Here is a 22,544-nt window from a genome sequence, read left to right on the forward strand (position 1 = left end):
CTAACTACTTTATGAAGCACAAGTGAATATACTAGGCATGTTATGAGATGCAGCGAGAGATCTAACTGGTGTGAAGAGAAACTTCTTATGGTAGAACATGACAGAACCATGAGATCAAAAGAGGCTGTAAAAAGAAGTTTTATTTACCACACTGGAACTGCTAGACGGAAGGAAGTTGATGCCGAGCAGTTCAGTCCTCCGTGCCCTAACTTGGCGATGGAAAACACCTACGGCGACGGCGGAGAGGACAATGTCCGCGGTCGGCGTGAGGACGGCGTTGGAGAGGTTGCGGCAGCGAAGCGCTTCGTCTCCGGCGTCGTCGAGTGCTAGCGGTGGCGCTAGGGTTCGTGCGAGGGTGGAAGAAGGAGATAATGACCGCGGTAAGTGTGAATTTATAGACTCAGAGGCGGCACTGTGCTATTACGCAGGTGCCCCTGGCGGTTCGCATTTGAGGCACGCGTGGCCAGTTAGCGGAAGTTTGGGGTTTGTTCCACGTCCCACGCACGCCTAAATTGTCGGGTGGTCGTTCCTGCTTCTCCGGATCTTATGTGGAGGAATGAGCATTAAAAACGGACGTTTATGGTTGTCTCTATGTCTTCAGCTGACAAGGACACAGTGAAGACATTCGACAGTTTCAACAGAATGCATATGACTTGGAGAGATAGAGTTTGAGATAGAAAGCATAGAGAGATTAGGGTCCGATCACATTCACTTAGTTCAAAAGATTCAATCAAGAAGACATAGCTATAAGTGAATGCTGTAGAGGACAGAACACTAGAGCATATATATCTATATAATCAACGTAATGAAGATAATCATGAAGACATATTGAGTTTGAAGCCAAGCTAAATGTGAAGATATTGCAAGGTAACGCCAAGAGTTAAACACTTCAAAATGGAACGTTTGGTGGTGGCGTTACCCACCGTATAGGAAGTATTAGACCCAGACACGGCGCACAATTATCGTGGCGCTCCGAAGTCAAATTCCACATTAATGTATTCACACTTAGAATGTATGTCTTCATTGATTGAAGATATACTTTACTTTGTGTGTTGCACATCTAAGTCATCAATACGCATAAGTGTTAGGATGTGTGCCTGATCACAGGACATTTGAGGATTCCAGGATATTTAGCTCATACCGTAACTTGCAAAACCTCTTCTCATCCAAGGGCTTGGTGAAGATATCTGCCAATTGCTCTTCAGTGTTGACGTGTATGATATCAATGTCTTCCTTCACAACATGATCTCTGAGAAAGTGATGACGAATTTCAATGTGCTTTGTCTTCGAGTGCTGAACTGGGTTGTTGGCAATCTTGATGGCGCTTTCATTGTCGCAGTAAAGTGGCACTTGCTTCAGATGAATGCCATAATCCTTGAGTGTTTGCTTCATCCACAGAAGCTGAGCGCAGCAAGATCCAGCAGCAATGTATTCAGATTCAGCAGTGGAGAGAGATACACAGTTCTGCTTCTTTGAAGACCAACAAACAAGTGATCGTCCCAGAAAGTGACATGTGCCTGATGTAGACTTGCGATCAAATTTGTCACCAGCATAATCAGCATCCGAAAATCCAACCAAATCAAACTCTGAGCCCTTTGGATACCATAATCCTAGAGTTGGGGTGTGAGCCAAATATCGAAGAATTCGCTTGACAGCTAAGTGATGCGACTCCTTTGGTGCCGCTTGAAATCGAGCACACATGCAAACACTAAGCATGATATCTGGCCTAGATGCACATAAATAAAGCAAAGACCCAATCATGGAGCGGTATACCTTTTGATCAAACTCTTTACCATTGTCGTCAGGACCTAGATGATGTTTGGCTGGCATTGGTGTTGTGAAGCCTTTGCAGTCTTGCATACCGAACTTCTTCAGGCAATCTTTGAGATATTTCTCTTGAGATATGAAGATGCCATTGCGCTGTTGTCGGATTTGAAGACCAAGGAAGAACTTCAGCTCCCCCATCATGGACATCTGATATTGCTCTTGCATCATATATCCAAACTCTTCACTGTACTTCTGATTGGTGCAGCCGAAGATAATGTCATCCACATATATTTGGCACACAAATAGTTCACCATCGTATGTCTTCGTGAAAAGAGTGGGATCCAGGGAACCAGGTATGAAGCCTTTGCTCTTCAGAAAGTACTTGAGTGTATCATACCAGGCCCTAGGGGCTTGTTTGAGGCCATACAGTGCCTTGTTGAGCTTGTATACCATCTCAGGATGTTTTGGATTTTCAAAGCCAGGCGGTTGTGCAACATACACTTCTTCTTCAATCTTGCCATTGAGAAAGGCACTTTTCACATCCATTTGATATAGAAGTATGTTATGATGATTTGCATAGGCCAGCAGTATGCGTATGGCTTCAAGCCTAGCCACAGGAGCAAATGTTTCATCGAAGTCAATGCCCTCCACTTGAGTATATCCTTGAGCAACGAGACGAGCTTTGTTTCTGACAACTTGACCATCCTCATCTTGCTTGTTGCGGTATATCCATTTGGTGCCTATTATGTTGTGCTTCCGTGGATCAGGACGCTTAACCAGTTCCCATACATTATTCAGCTCAAACTGTTGAAGTTCTTCTTGCATAGCTTGAATCCATTCAGGTTCCATGAAGGCTTCTTCAACTTTCTTGGGTTCTGATATTGAGACGAATGCGAAATGCCCACAGAAGTTTGCTAGCTGAGTTGCCCTTGAACGAGTGAGTGGACCAGGTGCATTGATGCTGTCAAGTATTCTGTCAATCTGCACTTCATTTTCAACACGAGGATGTACAGGGCGAAGACTTTGCTCTTGCTGATCTGCGTTGTTGTTTGGAGGAATGTCTTCATGCTGAGCATTGTCTTCATGTTGATCAGGTGCTGAGATAATGAGTTCTTCTTCAGGATGAGCTTCAGAAGGCATAATCTCTCCAGTTCCCATAAGCTTGATTGATTCACTAGCTGGAACTTCATCTAGCACATTTGGCAGTTGCTCTCTTTGTGAACCATTAGTTTCATCAAACCGCACATCCACTGTTTCGACCACTTTGTAATGGAAGAGATTGAAGACTCTGTAGGAGTGTGAATCCTTTCCATATCCAAGCATGAAGCCCTCATGTGCTTTTGGTGCAAACTTTGAGGTGTGGTGTGGGTCCTTGATCCAGCATTTTGCGCCAAATACTCTGAAGTAACTGACATTTGGCTTCTTGCCAGTTAGGAGTTCATAAGATGTCTTGTTCAGAAGCTTGTGAAGAGAAACACGATTGATTGTATGGCATGCAGTATCAATGGCTTCAGTCCAGAATTTTCTTGGAGTCTTGTATTCATCTAGCATTGTTCTGGCCATTTCAATGAGTGTTCTGTTCTTGCGTTCGACGACGCCATTCTGCTGTGGCGTGTACGGAGCTGAGAATTCATGTGTGATGCCCAAGGTATCAAGATATGTATCAAGGCCAGTGTTCTTGAATTCAGTGCCATTGTCACTTCTAATGTGCTTTATCTTGGCGCCAAAATTGTTCATGGCTCGATTGGCGAAGCGTCTGAAGACATCCTGCACTTCAGTCTTGTAAAGGATTATGTGTACCCAAGTATATCTAGAGTAATCATCAACAATGACGAAGCCATAGAGGCAAGCAGTAGTAGTAAAAGTTGAGTAGTGAGTGGGACCGAAAAGATCCATGTGGAGCAGTTCGAAGGGTTGTGTAGTAGTCATGATTGTCTTCGAAGGATGTTTTGCCCTTGTCATCTTCCCTGCTTCACAGGCACCGCATAAATGATCTTTCTTGAACTTGACGCCCTCGATGCCTATGACATGCTTCTTCTTCGCAAGGGTGTGGAGGTTCCTCATGCCAGCATGCCCAAGCCTCCGATGCCAAAGCCAGCATTCTGAAGCTTTTGCAAGAAGGCATACCGCAAGTTGTGGTCCTGCTGAGAAATCTACCACGTACAAATCACCTTTCCGATACCCTTCAAACACTAGAGATTTGTCAGATTCCATTAGCACCAGGCAACGATATTTTCCAAACATTACAATCATATTCAAATCGCAAAGCATTGAGACAGACATTAAGTTGAAGCCAAGGGATTCAACAAGCATGACTTTATCCATGTGTTGATCCTTTGATATTGCAACTCTACCTAGACCCAATACCTTACTTTTACCAGTGTCAGCAAATGTGATGTGGCTCTTGTCGGATGGACATAATGTTGAGTCCTTAAGAAGGCTTCTTCTGCCAGTCATGTGATTTGTACACCCACTGTCAATAATCCATTCTGAAGACTTTGAAGTCGCTGGTGTCGTACCCTACAGTACAGTTAGGGGGATAGGCTTCACGAAGAGAATTGTGAAGCATAAACATTTGACAAACCAGTGGGTTATGAAAACTTAGATCCAGATTAGGACTAATAGGGAGAGTAGCATGCGATTCAGGAACGAAGTACATAATGATGCCATTCGGGCATTTTATCTTGCACCCTACAAGATTTTTAAGGTCCCCAGCAATAGCATCAGAAGATTTTGTTTTTCTGCTGGAGACCTTTTCCTGCAAAAGAGAGTTAAGCTTTCTTAACCACCCACATCTTCAAGGGTGGCTTAGAAGCAATAAGTCTAAGTGCAGCATCTGAGAATTTTGGCTTTAAAGCCTTAGCAAACAGTCTAGCAGGTGGATAATAATACTCATAGGAATGAGCAGAATAATTTTTGGTCACATGAACACGGTTTGATGAACCGCTCTTATATTCATATGCCTGAGTATAGTTTCCCTGCAAAATATTTGCGTTACTGTGACTCATGTGAGTCCTCTGTTTGTATGAAGCCTTTGGACCATATGAAGCCTTTGGTCTGAGGTTTGTCTTCTTTAAGTGAGGTGTCATGAAGACATTCACAGGAAGATTTTCCAGACACTTTTTCGGAACCCAGATCTTCTTCATAGGCGGTCCATTCCTGCAGTTAGTACCAATGTACCTGGCAAACACTTCACCATTCTGATTCTTAAACAGTTTATAGTTTCCATCAAAGGATTCATCAATGACAATGGGGTTAGCACAAGTGAAGCCAGATAAGTTGGATGGATCTGCTGAAAGTTCCTTTGCAGCAACCCATGTGGTTTTGGGGTACTGCTCAGGTTTCCAGTAAGAGCCATCTGCATTTATTTTCCTCACAAATCCAACACCCTCTTTCCTAGGGTTTCGGTTCAGAATCTGCTTCTTGAGGACATCACATAATGTCTGATGTCCTTTAAGACTTTTGTACATCCCTGTTTCAAGCAATGTCTTCAACCTAGCATTCTCATCAGCAATAGCAGTGGTATCCTCAGCAGAGGGGTTAGTTACCACATCAACAGTTCAAGATATTGCAACAGCAGTAGCAGTGGAACATTCAGCAACAGAATTAGCATTATCACGCTCAATGCATTTAAGACATGGTGGTTCAAATCCTTCCTGAGCAGGACTGATCTGTTCAGAGCGAAGTGACTCGTTTTCCTTTTGAAGATCTTCATGAGCCGCTCTCAATTTCTCAAGTTCTTGCTTCCTTTGAAGATAATCATAGGAAAGCTTTTCATGAGTTGTTGAGAGAGTATCATGACGATCTTCAAGTTCCTGATACTTAACGTGAAGGTTTTTTATGTCTTCAATTAAGGATTCAGATCGAGTCATTTCAGCACCCAACAGATCATCGCTTCTGTCTAACAGTTTTTGAATATGTTCCATAGCTTTCTGTTGTTCAGTTGCAATTTTAGCAAGTGTTTTGTAGCTAGGTTTTGAATCACATTCAGAGTCATCGTCACTAGATGTTTGATAGCGAGTAGTGCGTGTGTTTACCTTGGCACCGCGTGCCATGAAGCAGTAGGTAGGAGTGGAGTCGTTCTTGTCATTTGCGTCGGTGTCGGTGATGCAGTTATTGTCTTCAGTGTTGAAGATAGACTTGGCGATGTATGCTGTAGCCAGACTCGCAATGCCAGAATCAGACTCCTCCTCAGACTCCACCTCTGCCTCCTCAGATGCGGACTCCTCCTCTGAATCCATCTCCTTTCCTACAAACGCACGTGCCTTTCCAGATGAGCTCTTCTTGTGTGATGAAGACTTTGATGAAGACTTGGAAGAAGACTTTGAGTATTTCTTCTTCTTCTTGTCGTCAGAATCATATTCCTTGCTCTTCTTCTTCCTTCTGTTCTCATTGTCCCACTGAGGACACTCAGAGATGAAGTGTCCAGTTTTCTTGCACTTGTGACATGTTTTCTTCTTGTAGTCATGAGCAGAAGCTTCATCATTCCTTGAGCTTGATCGTGAAGATTTTCTGAAGCCTTTCTTCTTGGTGAATTTTTGGAACTTCTTCACTAGCATTGCAAGTTCTCTTCCAGTGTCTTCAGGATCATCAGAACTGCAGTCAGATTCTTCTTCAGATGAGGAGACAGCTTTTGCCTTCAAGGCGCGTGTTCGCCCATAGTTTGGACCGTAGATATCTCTTTTCTCAGAAAGCTGAAACTCATGTGTGTTGAGCCTCTCAAGTATGTCAGACGGATCGAGTGTCTTGAAATCAGGACGTTCTTGAATCATCAGGGCCAGGAGGTCAAACGAACTATCAAGTGATCTCAGCAGCGTGTTGACGATTTCATGTTTGGTGATTTCAGTGGCGCCGAGGGCTTGAAGCTCATTTGTGATGTCAGTGAGTCGGTCAAATGTGTGCTGGACATTCTCATTGTCATTTCGCTTGAAGCGGTTGAAGAGGTTGCGAAGAACACTGATTCTTTGATCTCTCTGGGTTGAGACGCCTTCTTTGACCTTGGAGAGCCAGTCCCAGACCAGCTTGGATGTCTTCAAGGCACTCACACGCCCATACTGTCCTTTTGTTAGATGACCACAGATGATATTTTTGGCAGTAGAGTCCAGTTGAGTGAACTTCTTGACATCAGCAGCAGTGACACCTTCTCCAGCCTTGGGAACGCCGTTCTCGACGACATACCATAGGTCGACGTCAATGGCTTCAAGATGCATTCGCATCTTATTCTTCCAGTAGGGATATTCAGTTCCATCAAAGACGGGGCATGCAGCGGAGACTTTGATTATCCCTGCAGTCGACATAGCTAAAACTCCAGGTGGTTAAACCGAATCACACAGAATAAGGGAGCACCTGGCTCTGATACCAATTGAAAGTGCGTTATATCGACTAGAGGGGGGGTGAATAGGCGATTTTTATGAAAGTCTTCAAAACTTGGGAGTTATGAAGACAAACAGTGAAGATTATGCCTATTACTATACAACAGAAGTTAGATTACACTAGGCCAGCCATGGTCATGTATTCATTAGAGTGAAAGCACAGTGACAAACAGCTTCAGTGTAATAAGGATCAAGTAGGAAGAAGTTATGAAGCCAAACAGATCATGCATTGACGTTGTGAAGACAAATGATAAAGCAAGCATGCAGTGACTTCACAATGAGTAACAGCAAGAGAAGAAAGTGAAGATGTAACCAGTGACTCGTTGAAGACAATGATATGTTGGACCAGTTCCAGTTGCTGTGACAGCTGTACGTCTGGTTGGAGCGGCTAGGTATTTAAACCTTAGGACACACAGTCCCGGACACCCAGTCCTGAACACACAGTTCAGGACACCAAGTCCTCACCGTATTCTCCTTGAGCTAAGGTAACTTAGTCCTCGCCCAATCACTCTGGTAAGTCTTCAAGGTAGACTCCCAAACCTTCACAGACTTCGTTCACTGGCAATCCACAATGTCTCTTGGATGCTCTGAACGCGATGCCTAACCGTCTGGAGAATTCACAGTCCTCAAGTGTAATAAGTCTTCAGATCACACAGACAAGAAGACTCAAGTGATGCCCAATTTACTCTGGCTCTGGGTGGTTAGGGCTTTTCTCCTCACTAGGAATTTTCTCTCAAAGGCTTCGAGGTGGGTTGCTCTCAAACGACAAAAGCCGTGCACTGAAATCTGAGCAGCCAACCGTTTATGGTTGTGGGGGGTGGGCTATTTATAGCCACTTGGCAACCCGACCTGATTTGTCCGAAATGACCCTGGGTCACTAAGGAACTGACACGTGTCTCAATGGTCAGATTTCGAACTCTCGTGGCAACTTTACTTGGGCTACAAGTAAAGCTGACTTGTCCGGCTCTGGACAAGATTCGCTCTCATTGTCTTCACTCGAAGACATAGGTTTTTGATTTAGGCATCACTTCAGTCATTCTGACTGGTTCTCCTGGACCCCACTTAACAGTACGGTGGTTCCTATGACTCAACACAAAATAAAAAGAACCATGAAAGATCTAAGTCTTCGAGCTCCATAGGCTTCATAACGTGTCTTCTGTTGTCATAGTCTTCAATGTGAATATCTTCATATACCACCTTTGTCTTCAATGTCTTCATACATTTTTAGGGGTCATCTCTGGTAGTAAAACCGAATCAATGAGGGACTTCTACCTATGTTTTCCTGCAATTCTCACAAACACATTAGTCCCTCAACTAGGTTTGTCGTCAATACTCCAAAACCAACTAGGGGTGGCACTAGATGCACTTACAGGCTCTCGCCCCTCCCATGCCATGGAGGCCATGGACCAGAGGGGAAACCCTTCTCCCATCTAGGGAGAAGGTAAAGGAAGAAGAAGAAGAAGGGGGGCTCTCTTCCCCTCTCTCCCGGTGGCGCTGGAACGCCGCCAGGGCCATCATCATCACCGCAATCTACACCAACAAATTCACCGCCATCATCACCAACTCTTCCCCCCTCTATGCAGTGGTGTAACCCCTCTTTTACCCGCTGTAATCTCTACTTAAACATGGTGCTCAACTCTATATATTATTTCCCAATGATGTATGGCTATCCCGTGATGTTTGAGTAGATCTGTTTTGTCCTATGGGTTAATTGATGATCGTGATTGGTTTGAGTTGCATGTTTTATTATTTGTGCTGTCCTATGGTGCTTTTCGTGTCACGCAAGCGTGAGGGATCCCCAACGTAGGGTTTGCAATATGTTCATGATTTGCTTATGGTGGGTGGCGTGAGTGATAGAAACATAGACCTGAGTAAGTAGGTTGTTTGAGTATGGGAATAAAGAGGACTTGATGCCCTATAATGCTATGGTTGAGTTTTACCTTAATGATCTTTAGTAGTTGCGGATGCTTGCTAGAGTTCCAATCATAAGTGCATATGATCCAAGAAGAGAAAGTATGTTAGCTTATGCCTCTCCCTCAAATAAAATTGCAATAATGATCACCGGTCTAGTTATCGATTGCCTAAGGACAAATAACTTTCTTGTGTGACAACAAGCTCTCTGCTAAAACTAACTTAGTTGTGTCTTCATATAAACAACCCCTACTTTTTATTTACGCACTCTTTATTATCTTGCAAAACTATCCAACTACACCTACAAAGTACTTCTAGTTTCATACTTGTTCTAGGTAAAGCGAACGTTAAGCGTGCGTAGAGTTGTATTGGTGGTCGATAGAACTTGAGGAAATATTTGTTCTACCTTTAGCTCCTCGTTGGGTTCGACACTCTTACTTATCAAAAGAGGCTACAATTGATCCCTTATACTTGTGGGTTATCAGCCATTTGCACGACCCCTTGGGAATATGCGAGTTTTAAGGCTCGTGAGGAGGCGCCCGATATTCACTGCCTTTATAAGAGGATAATAACCCATCCTTCTACCCCACGCCTTCTTCTTCCTCAGCCCATCCCAATCTTGAGCTCCAGCGCCCAAGTTCCAATCTTTCCTGCCGCCCCCAACCCCCCCCCCCCCCCCCAGCCATGGCTGGAACTGGCTCTCAAGGCAAGTGGATGGCCTCCTCTATCATGGAGAAGGACATCATGGAGCTTCGGGAGGCAAGGTACTTGACTGTGGAGATCCCGCACAGGTCATCCCCACCCCGGAGCCCGGCGAAAGGGTGGTATTTCTTCCCCACTTCCTCCATGGAATGGGGTTTGCTCTCCACCCCTTCGTTCGAGGTATAATGTACTATTACGGGCTAGATTTTCATGATCTGACCCCAAATTCCTTCCTCCACATCTCGGCGTTCATCATTGTGTGCGAAGCATTCCTCCACATCCTCCACACTTCGGTTTATGGCTCAAGACCTTCAACGTAAAGCCGAAGGTGGTTGACGGGCAGCATGCGGAGTGCGGCGGTGCCATGGTGAGCAAGCTCCCCAACGTCACCTGGCCCAAAGGGGTATTTGTGGAGACTGTCAAGATATGGCAGCAAGAGTGGTTCTACATCACAGAATCCCGCAGTTCCAAGTGGGCGGCTACACCCTCTTTCAGATCCGGACCCCCGCTGCGGCTCGCGTCGTGGACCAACAAGGGGCTAGACTGGGGGTCATCTGGTGAGGTGCTGATGCTGCAGAGGCGCATCAAGAGTATGATAGCAAAGGACATCAGCCTTACTGATGTGATCCAGGTAATGCTCCGCCTATCCCTACCCTGCCATCGAAGCTCCCTCAAGATGTGGGAGTTCAATCTGGAAGGGCCGCGAACCCTGCAGCAATTCTTTGGCACGACACACAAAGAGATCTGGAAGCTGATCTTCAAGGCTCGGAAGTCATGGCCGAAGAAGTCCGACGACACCGGCCTTGACTGCAAGAACCCGGCCTCTCCGGTAGGCACTAAATTTCCGAACATAGCTTAATTCATCAATCCAAGGGAGGATACTAAGAGCTCCATCCTCTAAACAGGGCTGGACGAAGAAGGCAGAGCGGGTCAGGTGTCCGGCTCCACTTCCCGAAAACCTAGTTGATCCTCTGCTAATGAGGATGCTGGTCCCGACGCCATACCAAGCGCCAATGAAGAAAGAAAAGAAAATGAAGAAGAACAAGGAGGCCGACAGCGGCCTCTATCATGAAGGCACTTCAGACGCTGTGTTCAGAGGGGCCGAGGCTCCCTCCTCCCACGAGGGGGATGAAGACGATGAGGAGGAGGAAGAAGATGATCCTCCTTGCAAGGGAAAGAAAAGGGTGGCCTCCGAAGACGTGGAGGCGGAGGCATCCAAGAGGGGGAAGATATCCTTCTCAGATGGCTCAGATCCGTACACCGAAGCCATCCGCAAGCATCGCCCCCGGGCTAAGCCCCTGGCCGAGTCGTGAGTAGCTAAGGATGCTTTACATACATCCATTCTTTTATAAACTGCAGGAATAGTATTGGGTCTTGTGTTTCAGTCTAGCCAGCGATCTCCCTCGACATTCCTCATCTTTGGGGAATTCTTTGGGTCCGGCAATGATGGAGAGCGAGACACCTCCGCAAGCTTCCCCACCACCTAGGGTGGATGACACCGAGGTGTCATCCCATAGGATCTCTCCAAACCTCGGGGAAGTGCGGGAGAACACCGAGGTGACGCTAGAGGGTAACACCTCGGCTGCCGTGGACATGGGGGGTGCCACCTCCTGGAGACTAGCGATGGGGGCCCTGAACCATCTGCCCCCCGCCGGATACAGTTCTGGAGACCCAAGTGGCTCCGGTGTCAAATGAGTGGTCCCCTTTGAAGGAGGGGGAGCACCTACTCCTACGGTGACCTCCGCCAATCCGGAGGCACCGAACACTCTGATGGACGCACTGAAAAGTGCGGCCGTCTTGGGGGAGCACCGTACTTTGATGGGTACGGTATTTGAGAAAGTTTAGTCTGCCAAAAGCGGGCTGAACAAAGCCTTCACAAGCCTACTAACATGATTTTAGGTATGCAATGCAATATTTTTAGCCGCCTTTCATATGAAAATATGCATGTGTATAGATAGTATCCCCTGAGACTCTGTTCGGCCACCGAAGAAGGGCGAACAGAGGATCAACTTATATCCACAGGGAATAACATACTTATCTATTTGGAAGAAACATGCTTCACTGTTAGTGGCAACCGCCCAGACCGCTAAGGTTTCCGAACTGAAGTGGAAACTGAAGCTGGCCGATGAGGACATTGTCCTAGTTAATAAGCGGCTTGACGAGGTGCAAGGTATGTTTCGAATGTCTCGTTTATGCCTATATTAATGTGCAAACTCTGAGTTGAAGCCCAAACGTTGTTATGTGCATAATTGCAGACGGCGTTGCTGAGGTTGAGACCCTCAGAGGTGATCTTTCCCGGGCCAAAGAGTAGGCAAGGGTGAGCAATGCAGCTACTAATAAAGCGACTACAGATTTGAAGGCCGAACAGCCACCCGGTGCCAATTCGAGGAGCATGTATCCAAAATAGAGCAAGAGCTCAAGGACGCGGCCCGCAAGTGCGAGTCCCTCGAGGAGGAGAATAAAGCCAAAGTGGCCGAACTTGCCAAGTCCTTTCAAGAGGCTAAGGAGGCGCGGTCCGAATCCCGGGCGGCTCGCGAGGAGATCCGGCAGGCCGGACAGATAGCGGCTGGTAAGCCCTTCCTTTTACGGACTAAAATTTGGCGGTCAGAGATATGCCTTGCTTAATCTACTATGGAGTTCTCCAGACGCCTTTAAGGATCTTCCGAAGAGTGCCGCCGACGCCGCACAATTCTTCTGGCCCTAGGAGGGACACGCAATAGAGGAGCTATTCTGGTCACAGTTCACGCTGCAGGAGCACCCAAGGTTGTTGAATGACCAGATGACGCAGTGGGCCGAACTGCATAGGATGTCCAGATCGGCCATAAAGGACGTCATAGTCCGGCTATGGCCAACTGAACCCATTCCGAGCAGCTATTTTGGCCTGGTGCAGCGACTCATCGATGCGCTGCCCCGAATTGATGCCATCAAGCGGTCAACGTGCATAGAAGGTGCGCGGATGGCCTTCGCGCATGTCAAAAGGCACTAGGCGAAGATGAAAGCCGCCGTCGTGGCAGTCGAGGGCCCTCCCAGAGGCAAGGACCATTGCACGCCAGAGCGCTACTTTGGAGATGTCCTAGAGGGTGCCCACTTGATAGAGGGTCAATGCTCAAAGGACATTATGTTCAAGTGAATGTATGTGTTCAGACGTTTTTTTATTATGCACCAAGGCTTTGTAATATATTTGTGTCTTTGTCTGAAAGTTTTTCCCCTCCTGTGTGGCCGTTTTTATTTCTGAGAGTTGACCAGTCGTCGACTTCAGCCCCCACGTAGATACTGCGGGGGTGTTCGGTAAGGCACATAGACACACTTGATCCAATGTCTTGGTCCGTGAAGGAGGTGTTTGTGCAGCGAACCACGCAATCGGACTATGCGGTTTTACCACTCTCACTTAGCCATAGGAGTTTGTCAATGGGGTTATAAGCTAGCCCCTGGTGCGTATGCGGCCGTCCGGACTAGGATGCCTTAAGCACGTGACTCGAAACAAGACCAGTCCTTCGTATAATACGGAAGAAATTGCAAGAGATTTAATAAGTCACTGAATTGCCGATCAGCTCTCGCCTCATCATGACAGTCAGTTTTCGGCTTTCTCTACTAAGGTGCTTCACCAGACGAACCGGAAACACAATTGCAGTAGTTCTCCCTGTTGGGGAACGTTGTAGAAAACAAAAATTTTCCTATGGTTTCACCAAGATCCATCTATGAGTTCATCTAGCAACGAGTGATCGGATTGCATCTACATACCTTTGTAGATCACGCGCGGAAGCGTTCAAAGAACGGGGATGAGGAAGTCGTACTCGACGTGATCCAAATCACCGGAGATCCTAGCGCCGAATGGACGGCACCTCCGTGTTCAACACACGTACGGTCAGCGTGACGTCTCCTCCTTCTTGATCCAGCAAGGGGGGGGGGAGGTTGATGAAGATCCAGTAGCACGATGGCGTGGTGGTGGATGCAGCAGTCACCACAGCAGGGCTTTGCCGTTCTTCTGCGAGAGGGAGAGATGTAGCAGGGGAGAGGGAGGCGCCAAGAGTCAAGGGTGCGGCTGCCCCTCCCTCCCCCCTTCATATAGGCTCCCCAAGGGGGGGCGCCGGCCCTAGGAGATGGGATCTCCTAGGGGGGGGGGGGCGTCCAAGGGTGGAGTGGCCCCCAAGGCAAGTGGGGCGCTCCCCCCCACCCTAGGGTTTCCAACCCTAGGCGCAGGGGGTGCGCCAAGGGGGCGCACCAGCCCACTATGGGATGGTTCCCCTCCCCACTTCAGCCCATGGGGCCCTCCAGGATGGGTGGTCCCACCCGGTGGACCCCTGGGACCCATCCGGTGGTCCCGGTACAATACCGGTGACCCCCAAAACTCTCCCGATGGCCGAAACTGCACTTCCTATATATAATTCTTCACCTCCGGACCATTTAGGAACTCCTCGTGATGTCCGGGATCTCATCCGGGACTCCGAACAATTTTCGGGTTACTGCATATTCATATCTCTACAACCCTAGCGTCACCGAACCTTAAGTGTGTAGACCCTACGGGTTCGGGAGACATGTAGACATGACCGAGATGGCTCTCCGGTCAATAACCAACAGCGGGATCTGGATACCCATGTTGGCTCCCACATGCTCCTCAATGATCTCATCGGATGAACCACGATGTCGAGGATTCAAGCAACCTCGTATACAATTCCCTTTGTCAATCGGTACATTACTTGCCCGAGATTCGATCGTCGGTATCCCAATACCTCGTTCAATCTCGTTACCAGCAAGTCACTTTACTTGTACCGTAATGCATGATCCCGTGACCAGACACTTGGTCACTTTGAGCTCATTATGATGATGCATTACCGAGTGGGCCCAGAGATACCTCTCCGTCATACGGAGTGACAAATCCCAGTCTTGATCCGTGTCAACCCAACAGACACTTTCGGAGATACCCGTAGTATACCTTTATAATCACCCAGTTACGTTGTGACGTTTGGTACACCCAAAGAACTCCTACGGTATCCGGGAGTTACACGATCTCATGGTCTAAGGAAAAGATACTTGACATTGGAAAAACTCTAGCAAACGAACTATACGATCTTGTGCTATGTTTAGGATTGGGTCTTGTCCATCACATCATTCTCCTAATGATGTGATCTCGTTATCAATGACATCCAATGTCCATAGTCAGGAAACCATGACTATCTGTTGATCAACGAGCTAGTCAACTAGAGGCTTACTAGGGACATGTTGGTGTCTATGTATTCACACATGTATTACGATTTCCGGATAACACAATTATAGCATGAATAAAAGACAATTATCATGAACAAGGAAATATAATAATAATCCTTTTATTATTGCCTCTAGGGCATATTTCCAACACTCCCTTGACTACTTTAGCCGAAAAAAGGAACGTAAGGTAGCAAGCACAAGAGTAGGCTAAATGAACTATTGACCAAAGACATGATTCAGAGCCGATGCATATAGTGCAATATTCGGGACGCCGAAGCATACTCTGAGAGTGTTCGGACTTTGCTTTTGGAAGGAATGTACATGTATGGCTGAATAGAGCCCCTGGCGTTTTCAAATTAAGCCGAGGAGTGAATCCGACATGAAAAAAGGGAAATGCAGATTATGAGATAAATTTATACCAAACGAGATTGGGCAAACCTATTTCCCTAATGTCTTGATTGATACGTCAAAATGTGTTCTTACAGATAACGCCATAGATTTCGAGGCTATTTTACATGCCAAGAATTTGTAAACAAGGGTAAGCTCTATACAGGTCTTTTTTTTTAAAAAGAAAAAGGTGGTCTTGAAGATCTGAATCCTTTGGATGCCCTGTCGCACGTCTGCGTCGCTTTCACCTTTGCGAGAGAGGTTCCTTAAGGGGAACGGCCCCCGGTCATCTGTATAAGACCAGGTTCGGGAATATCCTTGTACCGTTGTGGAGCAGCCAGGTTCTAGCACGCTTGTAGTAAGAAAATATCTAAATGAAAAAGGTTAAGGTCTCGTAGGGTCAAGCCGTGCTGTAGACCTGTCCGTATGTTGCCTCCATCATAGCCCAAGGTATTTTGAGTGCATAATTATAGACGGAGGCAAGAACTGCTAGTCTAGCTCTGGGATAGCCGAGTTGTCGCTATGCGGAATGGACCGGACTCGTTTAACATTGTCTGAAGGCTTGACAACCAATGAAGTGTGCGGCTTGATAGGTCCGCTCTGTGCCTCGGCCGTGAGGACCGCGGTGGTTTCTTCGGTACGGAGGGAACGCTCTGTGTTTCCATTAACTATAATGATGCCACGGGGTCTGGGCATTTTGAGCTTTAAGTAAGCGTAATGCGGGATTGCGTTGAAACGTGCAAAAGCGGTTCATCCGAGCAGTGCGTGATAGCCACTACGGAAGGGGACAAACTTATCGTATGATTTACCTTTCCAGTGTCCGAATATAACCTTCCAATATATCGATCTTTACCTCTCGACCATTTCGAGACTCCTCGTCATGTCCGTGATCTCATCCGGGACTCCGAACAAACTTCGGTCATCAAAATCACATAACTCATAATAGAAATCATCATCAAACGTTAAGCGTGCGGACCCTACGGGTTCGAGAACTATGTAGACATGACCGAGACACATCTCCGGTCAATAACCAATAGCGGAACCTGATGCTCATATTGGCTCCTACATATTCTACGAAGATCTTTATCAGTGAAACCGCATAACAACATACATTATTCCCTTTGTCATCGGTATGTTACTTGCCCGAGATTCAATCATCGGTATCATCATACCTAGTTCAATCTCGTTACCGGAAAGTCTCTTTACTTGTTCTATAATGCATCATCCTGTAACTAACTTGTTACTCACATTGCTTGCAAGGCTTATACTGATGTGCATCACCGAGAGGGCCCAAAGATACCTCTCCGATACATGGAGTGACAAATCCTAATCTTGATCTATGCCAACTTAACAAACACCTTCGAAGACACCTATAGAGCATATTTATAATCACCTAGTTACGTTGTGACATTTGATAGCACACAAAGTGTTCCTCCGGTATTTGGGAGTTGCATAATCTCATAGTCAGCGGAATATGTATAAGTCATGAAGAAAGCAATAGCAATAAAACTAAAACAATCATAATGCTAAGCTAATGGATGGGTCTTGTCCATCGCATCATTCTGTAATGATGTGATCCCGTTCATCAAATGACAACACATGTCCATGGTCAGGAAACTTAACCATCTTTGATTAACGAGCTAGTCAAGTAGAGGCATACTAGGGACATTCTGTTTGCCTATGTATTCACACATGTACTAAGTTTCTGGTTAATACAATTCTAGCATGAATAATAAACATTTATCATGATAGAAGGAAATATAAATAACAACTTTATTATTGCCTCAAGGGCACAATTCCTTTAGTCTCCCACTTGCACTAGAGTCAATAATCTAGTTCACATCGTCATGTGATTTAACACCAATAGTTCACATCTTTATGTGATTAGTTCACATCGCCATTTGACTAATACCCAAAGGGTTTTACTAGAGTCAATAATCTAGTTCACATCGCTATGTGATTAACACCCAAAGCGTACTAAGGTGTGATCATTTTTGCTTATGAGAGAAGCTTAGTCAATGGGCCTGTCACATTCAGAGCCATATGTATTTTGCAAATTTCCTATGTCTATGATGCTCTGCATGGAGATACTCTAGCTAATTTCTCCCACTTTCAATACATATCCAGATTGAGACTCAGAGTCATCCGGATCGGTGTAAAATCTTGCATCGATGTAACTCTTTACGACGAACTCTTTATCACCTCCACAAACGAGAAATATCTCCTTAGTCTTCTAAGGATAATTTTGACCGCTGTTTAGTGATCCACTCCTGGATCAATATCGCACCCCCTTGCCAAACTCATGGCAAGGTACACAATAGGTTTGGTACACATCATATCATACTTTATAGAACCTATGGCTAAGGCATAGGGAATGAATTTCATTCTCTTTCTATTTTCTGCCGTGGTTGTGTTTTGAGTCTTACTCAACTTTACACCTTGAAATACAGGCAAGAACTCCTTCTTTGACTGTTCCATTTTGAACTACTTCAAAATATTGTCAAGGTATGTACTCATTGAAAAATCTTATCAAGCGTCTTGATCTATCTCTATAGATCTTGATGACCAATATGTAAGCAGCTTCACCGAGGTCTTTCTTTGAAAAAATCTTTCCAAACACTCCTTTATGCTTTCCAACAAATTCTACATCATTTCCGATCAACAATATGTTGTTCACATATACTTATCAGAAAGGTTGTTGTGCTCCCACTCACTTTCTTGTAATCAACTCATCAAAGTGTATATTCCAACTCCGAGATGCTTGCACCAGTCCATAGATGGATCGCTAGAGCTTGCACATTTTGTTAGCACCTTTAGGATTGACAAAACCTTCTGGTTGTATGATATACAACTCTTCTTTAATAAATCCATTAAGGAATGCAATTTTGACATCCATTTGTCAGATTTCATAAAATGTGGCAATTGCTAACATGATTCAGGCAGACTTTAAGCATCGATACGAGTGAGAAAATCTCATTGTAGTCAACACCTTGAACTTGTCAAAACCCCTTTTCGACAAGTCGAGCTTTGTAGATAGTAACACTACTATTAGCGTCCGTCTTCCTCTTGAAGATCCATTTATTCTCAATGGCTTGCCGATCATCGGACAAGTCCACCAAAGTCCACACTTTGTCCTCATACATGGATTCTATCTCAAATTTCATGGCCTCAAGCCATCTGTTGGAATCTGGGCTCATCATCGCTTCCTCATAGTTCATAGGTTCATCATGGTCTAGTAACATGACTTCCAGAACAGGATTACCGTACCACTCTGGTGCAGATCGTACTCTGGTTGACCTACGAGGTTCGGTAGTAACTTGATCTGAAGTCTCATGATCATCATCATTAACTTCCTCACTAATTGGTGTAGGCATCACTGGAACTGATTTCTATGATGAACCATTTTCCAATTCGAGAGAAGGTACAACTACCTCATCAATTTCTACTTTCCTCCCACTCACTTCATTCGAGAGAAACTCCTTCTCTAGAAAGGATCCATTCTTAGCAACGAATATCTTGCCTTAGGATCTGTGATAGAAGGTGTATCCAACAATCTCCTTTGGGTATCCTATGAAGACACATTTCTCCGATTTGGGTTTGATCTTATCAGGTTGAAGCTTTTTCACATAAGCATCGCAACCCCAAACTTTAAGAAACGACAGCTTAGGTTTCTTGCCAACCCACAGTTCATATGGCGTCGTCTCAACGTACTTAGATGGTGCCTTATTTAACGTGAATGTAGCTGTCTGATACGTCTCCAACGTATCTATAATTTTTTATTGCTCCATGCTATATTATCTACTGTTTTGGACATTATTGGGCTTTATTATCCACTTCTATATTATTTTTGGGACTAACCTATTAACCGAAGGCCCAGCCCAGAATTGCTGTTTTTTGCCTGTTTTAGGGTTTCAAAGAAAAGGAATATCAAACGGAGTCCAAACGGAATGAAACCTTCGGGAACGTGATTTTCTCAATGAATAAGTCCCAGGAGACTTGGACCCTATGTCAAGACACAAAAGAGGAGGCCACGAGGTAGGGGCGCGCCTGCCCCCCCGGGCGCGCCCTCCACCCTTGTGGGCCCCCTGTTGCTCCACCGACGTACTCCTTCCTCCTATATATACCTACATACCCCCAAACGATCAGATACGGAGCCAAAACCCTAATTCCACCGCCGCAACTTTCTGTATCCACAAGATCCCATCTTGGGGCCTGTTCCGGAGCTCCACCGGAGGGGGCATCGATCACGGAGGGCTTCTACATCAACACCATAGCCCCTCCGATGAAGTGTGAGTAGTTCACCTCAGACCTACGGGTCCATAGTTAGTAGCTAGATGGCTTCTTCTCTCTTTTTGGATCTCAATACAATGTTCTCCCCCTCTCTTGTGGAGATCTATTCGATGTAATCTTCTTTTTGCAGTGTGTTTGCTGAGACCGATGAATTGTGGGTTTATGATCAAGTCTATCTATGAACAATATTTGAATCTTCTCTGAATTCTTTTATGTATGATTGGTTATCTTTGCAAGTCTCTTCGAATTATCAGTTTGGTTTGGCCTACTAGATTGATCTTTCTTGCAATGGGAGAAGTGCTTAGCTTTGGGTTCAGTCTTGCGGTGTCCTTTCCCAGTGACAGTAGGGGCAGCAAGGCACGTATTGTATTGTTTCCATCGAGGATAACAAGATGGGGTTTTCATCATATTGCATGAGTTTATCCCTCTACATCATGTCATCTTGCTTAAGGCGTTACTCTATTTTCATTAACTTAATACTCTAGATGCATGCTGGATAGCAGCCAATGAGTGGAGTAATAGTAGTAGATGCAGGCAGGAGTCAGTCTACTTGTCTCGGACGCGATGCCTATATACATGATCATACCTAGATATTCTCATAACTATGCTCAATTCTGTCAATTGCTCAACAGTAATTTGTTCACCCATCGTAGAATACTTATGCTCTCGAGAGAAGCCACTAGTGAAACCTATGGCCCCCGGGTCTATCTTCATCATATTAATCTCCTAATACTTAGTTATTTCCTTTGCTTTTATTTTACTTTGCATCTTTATCACAAAAATACCAAAAATATTATCTTATCATATCTATCAGATCTCACTCTCGTAAGTGGCCGTGTAGGGATTGACAACCCCTTGTCGCGTTGGTTGCGAGGATTTGTTTGTTTTGTGCAGGTGCGAGGGACTCGCGCGTAGCCTCCTACTAGATTGATACCTTGGTTCTCAAAAACTGAGGGAAATACTTACGCTACTTTGTTGCATCATCCCTTCCTCTTCGGGGAAAACCAACGCAGTGCTCAAGAGGTAGCAAGAAGGATTTCTGGCGCCGTTGTCGGGGAGGTCTATGCAAAAGTCAATATACCAATTACCCATCACATACCCTTATCTCCCGCATTACATTATTTGCCATTTGCCTCTCATTTTCCTCTCCCCCACTTCACCCTTTCCATTTTATATGCCCTCTCTCTCTATCCTCCCTCTCTTTCTCTATCTGCCTCTTTTTGCCCGCTTGCTTTTTGTTTGCTTGTGTGTTAGTTTGCTTGCTTGTCACAATGGCTCAAGATAACACTAAATTGTGTGACTTTACCAATACCAACAACAATGATTTTATTAGCACTCTGATTGCTCCTCTTACCGATGCTGAATCTTGTGAAATTAATACTGCTTTGCTGAATCTTGTCATGAAAGATCCATTTTCCGGCCTTCCTAGTGAAGATGCCGCTACCCATCTAAATAGCTTCGTTGATTTGTGTGATATGCAAAAGAAGAAATATGTGGATAATGATATTGTTAAATTGAAGCTATTTCCTTTTTCGCTTAGAGATCGTGCTAAAGCTTGGTTTTCGTCTTTGCCTAAAAATAGTATTGATTCATGGAACAAGTGCAAAGATGCTTTTATCTCTAAGTATTTTCCTCCCGCTAAGATCATCTCTCTTAGAAACGATATTATGAATTTTAAGCAACTTGATCATGAACATGTTGCACAAGCTTGGGAGAGAATGAAATTAATGATACGTAATTGCCCTACTCATGGTTTAAATTTATGGATGATTATACAAAAATTTTATGCCAGATTGAATTTTGCTTCTAGAAATCTTTTAGATTCGGCCGCGGGAGGCACTTTTATGGAAATCACTTTAGAAGAAGCTACTAAAATCCTAGATAATATTATGGTTAATTATTCTCAATGGCATACTGAAAGATCTACTAATAAAAAGGTGCATGCGATAGAAGAAATTAATGTTTTGAGTGGAAAGATGGATGAACTTATGAAATTATTTGCTAGTAAGAGTGTTTCTTCTGATCCTAATGATATGCCCTTGTCTACTTTGATTGAGAATAATAATGAATCTATGGATGTGAATTTTGTTGGTAGGAACAATTTTGGTAACAACGCATATAGAGGAAATTTCAATCCTAGGCCTTATCCTAATAATCCCTCTAATAATTATGGTAATTCCTACAACAATTCTTACGGAAATTATAATAATATGCCCTCTGATTTTGAATCTAATATTAAAGAATTTATTACTTTGCAAAAGTGTTTCAATGCTATGATTGAAGAAAAATTGCTTAAGATTGATGAGTTGGCTAGGAACGTTGATAGGATTTCTCTTGATGTCGATTCTTTGAAACTTAGATCTATTCCACCTAAGCATGATATCAATGAGTCTCTCAAAGCCATGAGAATTTCCATTGATGAGTGCAAAGAAAGAACCGCTAGGATGCGTGCTAGAAAGATGCCTTTATAAGAGCGTGTTCTTCTAGTTCCTATGAAAATAAAGATGAAGATCTAAAAGTTATTGATGTGTCCCCTATTAAATCTTTGTTTTGCAATATGAATCTTGATAATGATGGGACTGAATATGATCCACCTTTACCTAGAAGGCATTCCAAGAATTCGGAATATTTTGATCTTGATGCTAAAATTGATAAAATGGGATTGAAGAAATTAAAACCCTAGATGTTGCTAAACCCACTATTATGGATTTCAAGGAATTTAACTATGAAAATTTCTCTTTGATTGATTGTATTTCCTTGTTGCAATCCATGCTAAATTCTCCTCACGCTTATAGTCAAAATAAAGCGTTTACTAAACATATCGTTGATGCCTTGATGCAATCTTATGAAGAAAAACTTGAATTGGAAGTTTCTATCCCTAGAAAACTTTATGATGAGTGGGAACCAACT

This window comes from Triticum urartu, chromosome 5A, assembly GCF_056163025.1.
Source record: "Triticum urartu cultivar PI428250 chromosome 5A, HENAU_Tu73, whole genome shotgun sequence".
Lineage (NCBI taxonomy): Eukaryota > Viridiplantae > Streptophyta > Magnoliopsida > Poales > Poaceae > Triticum > Triticum urartu.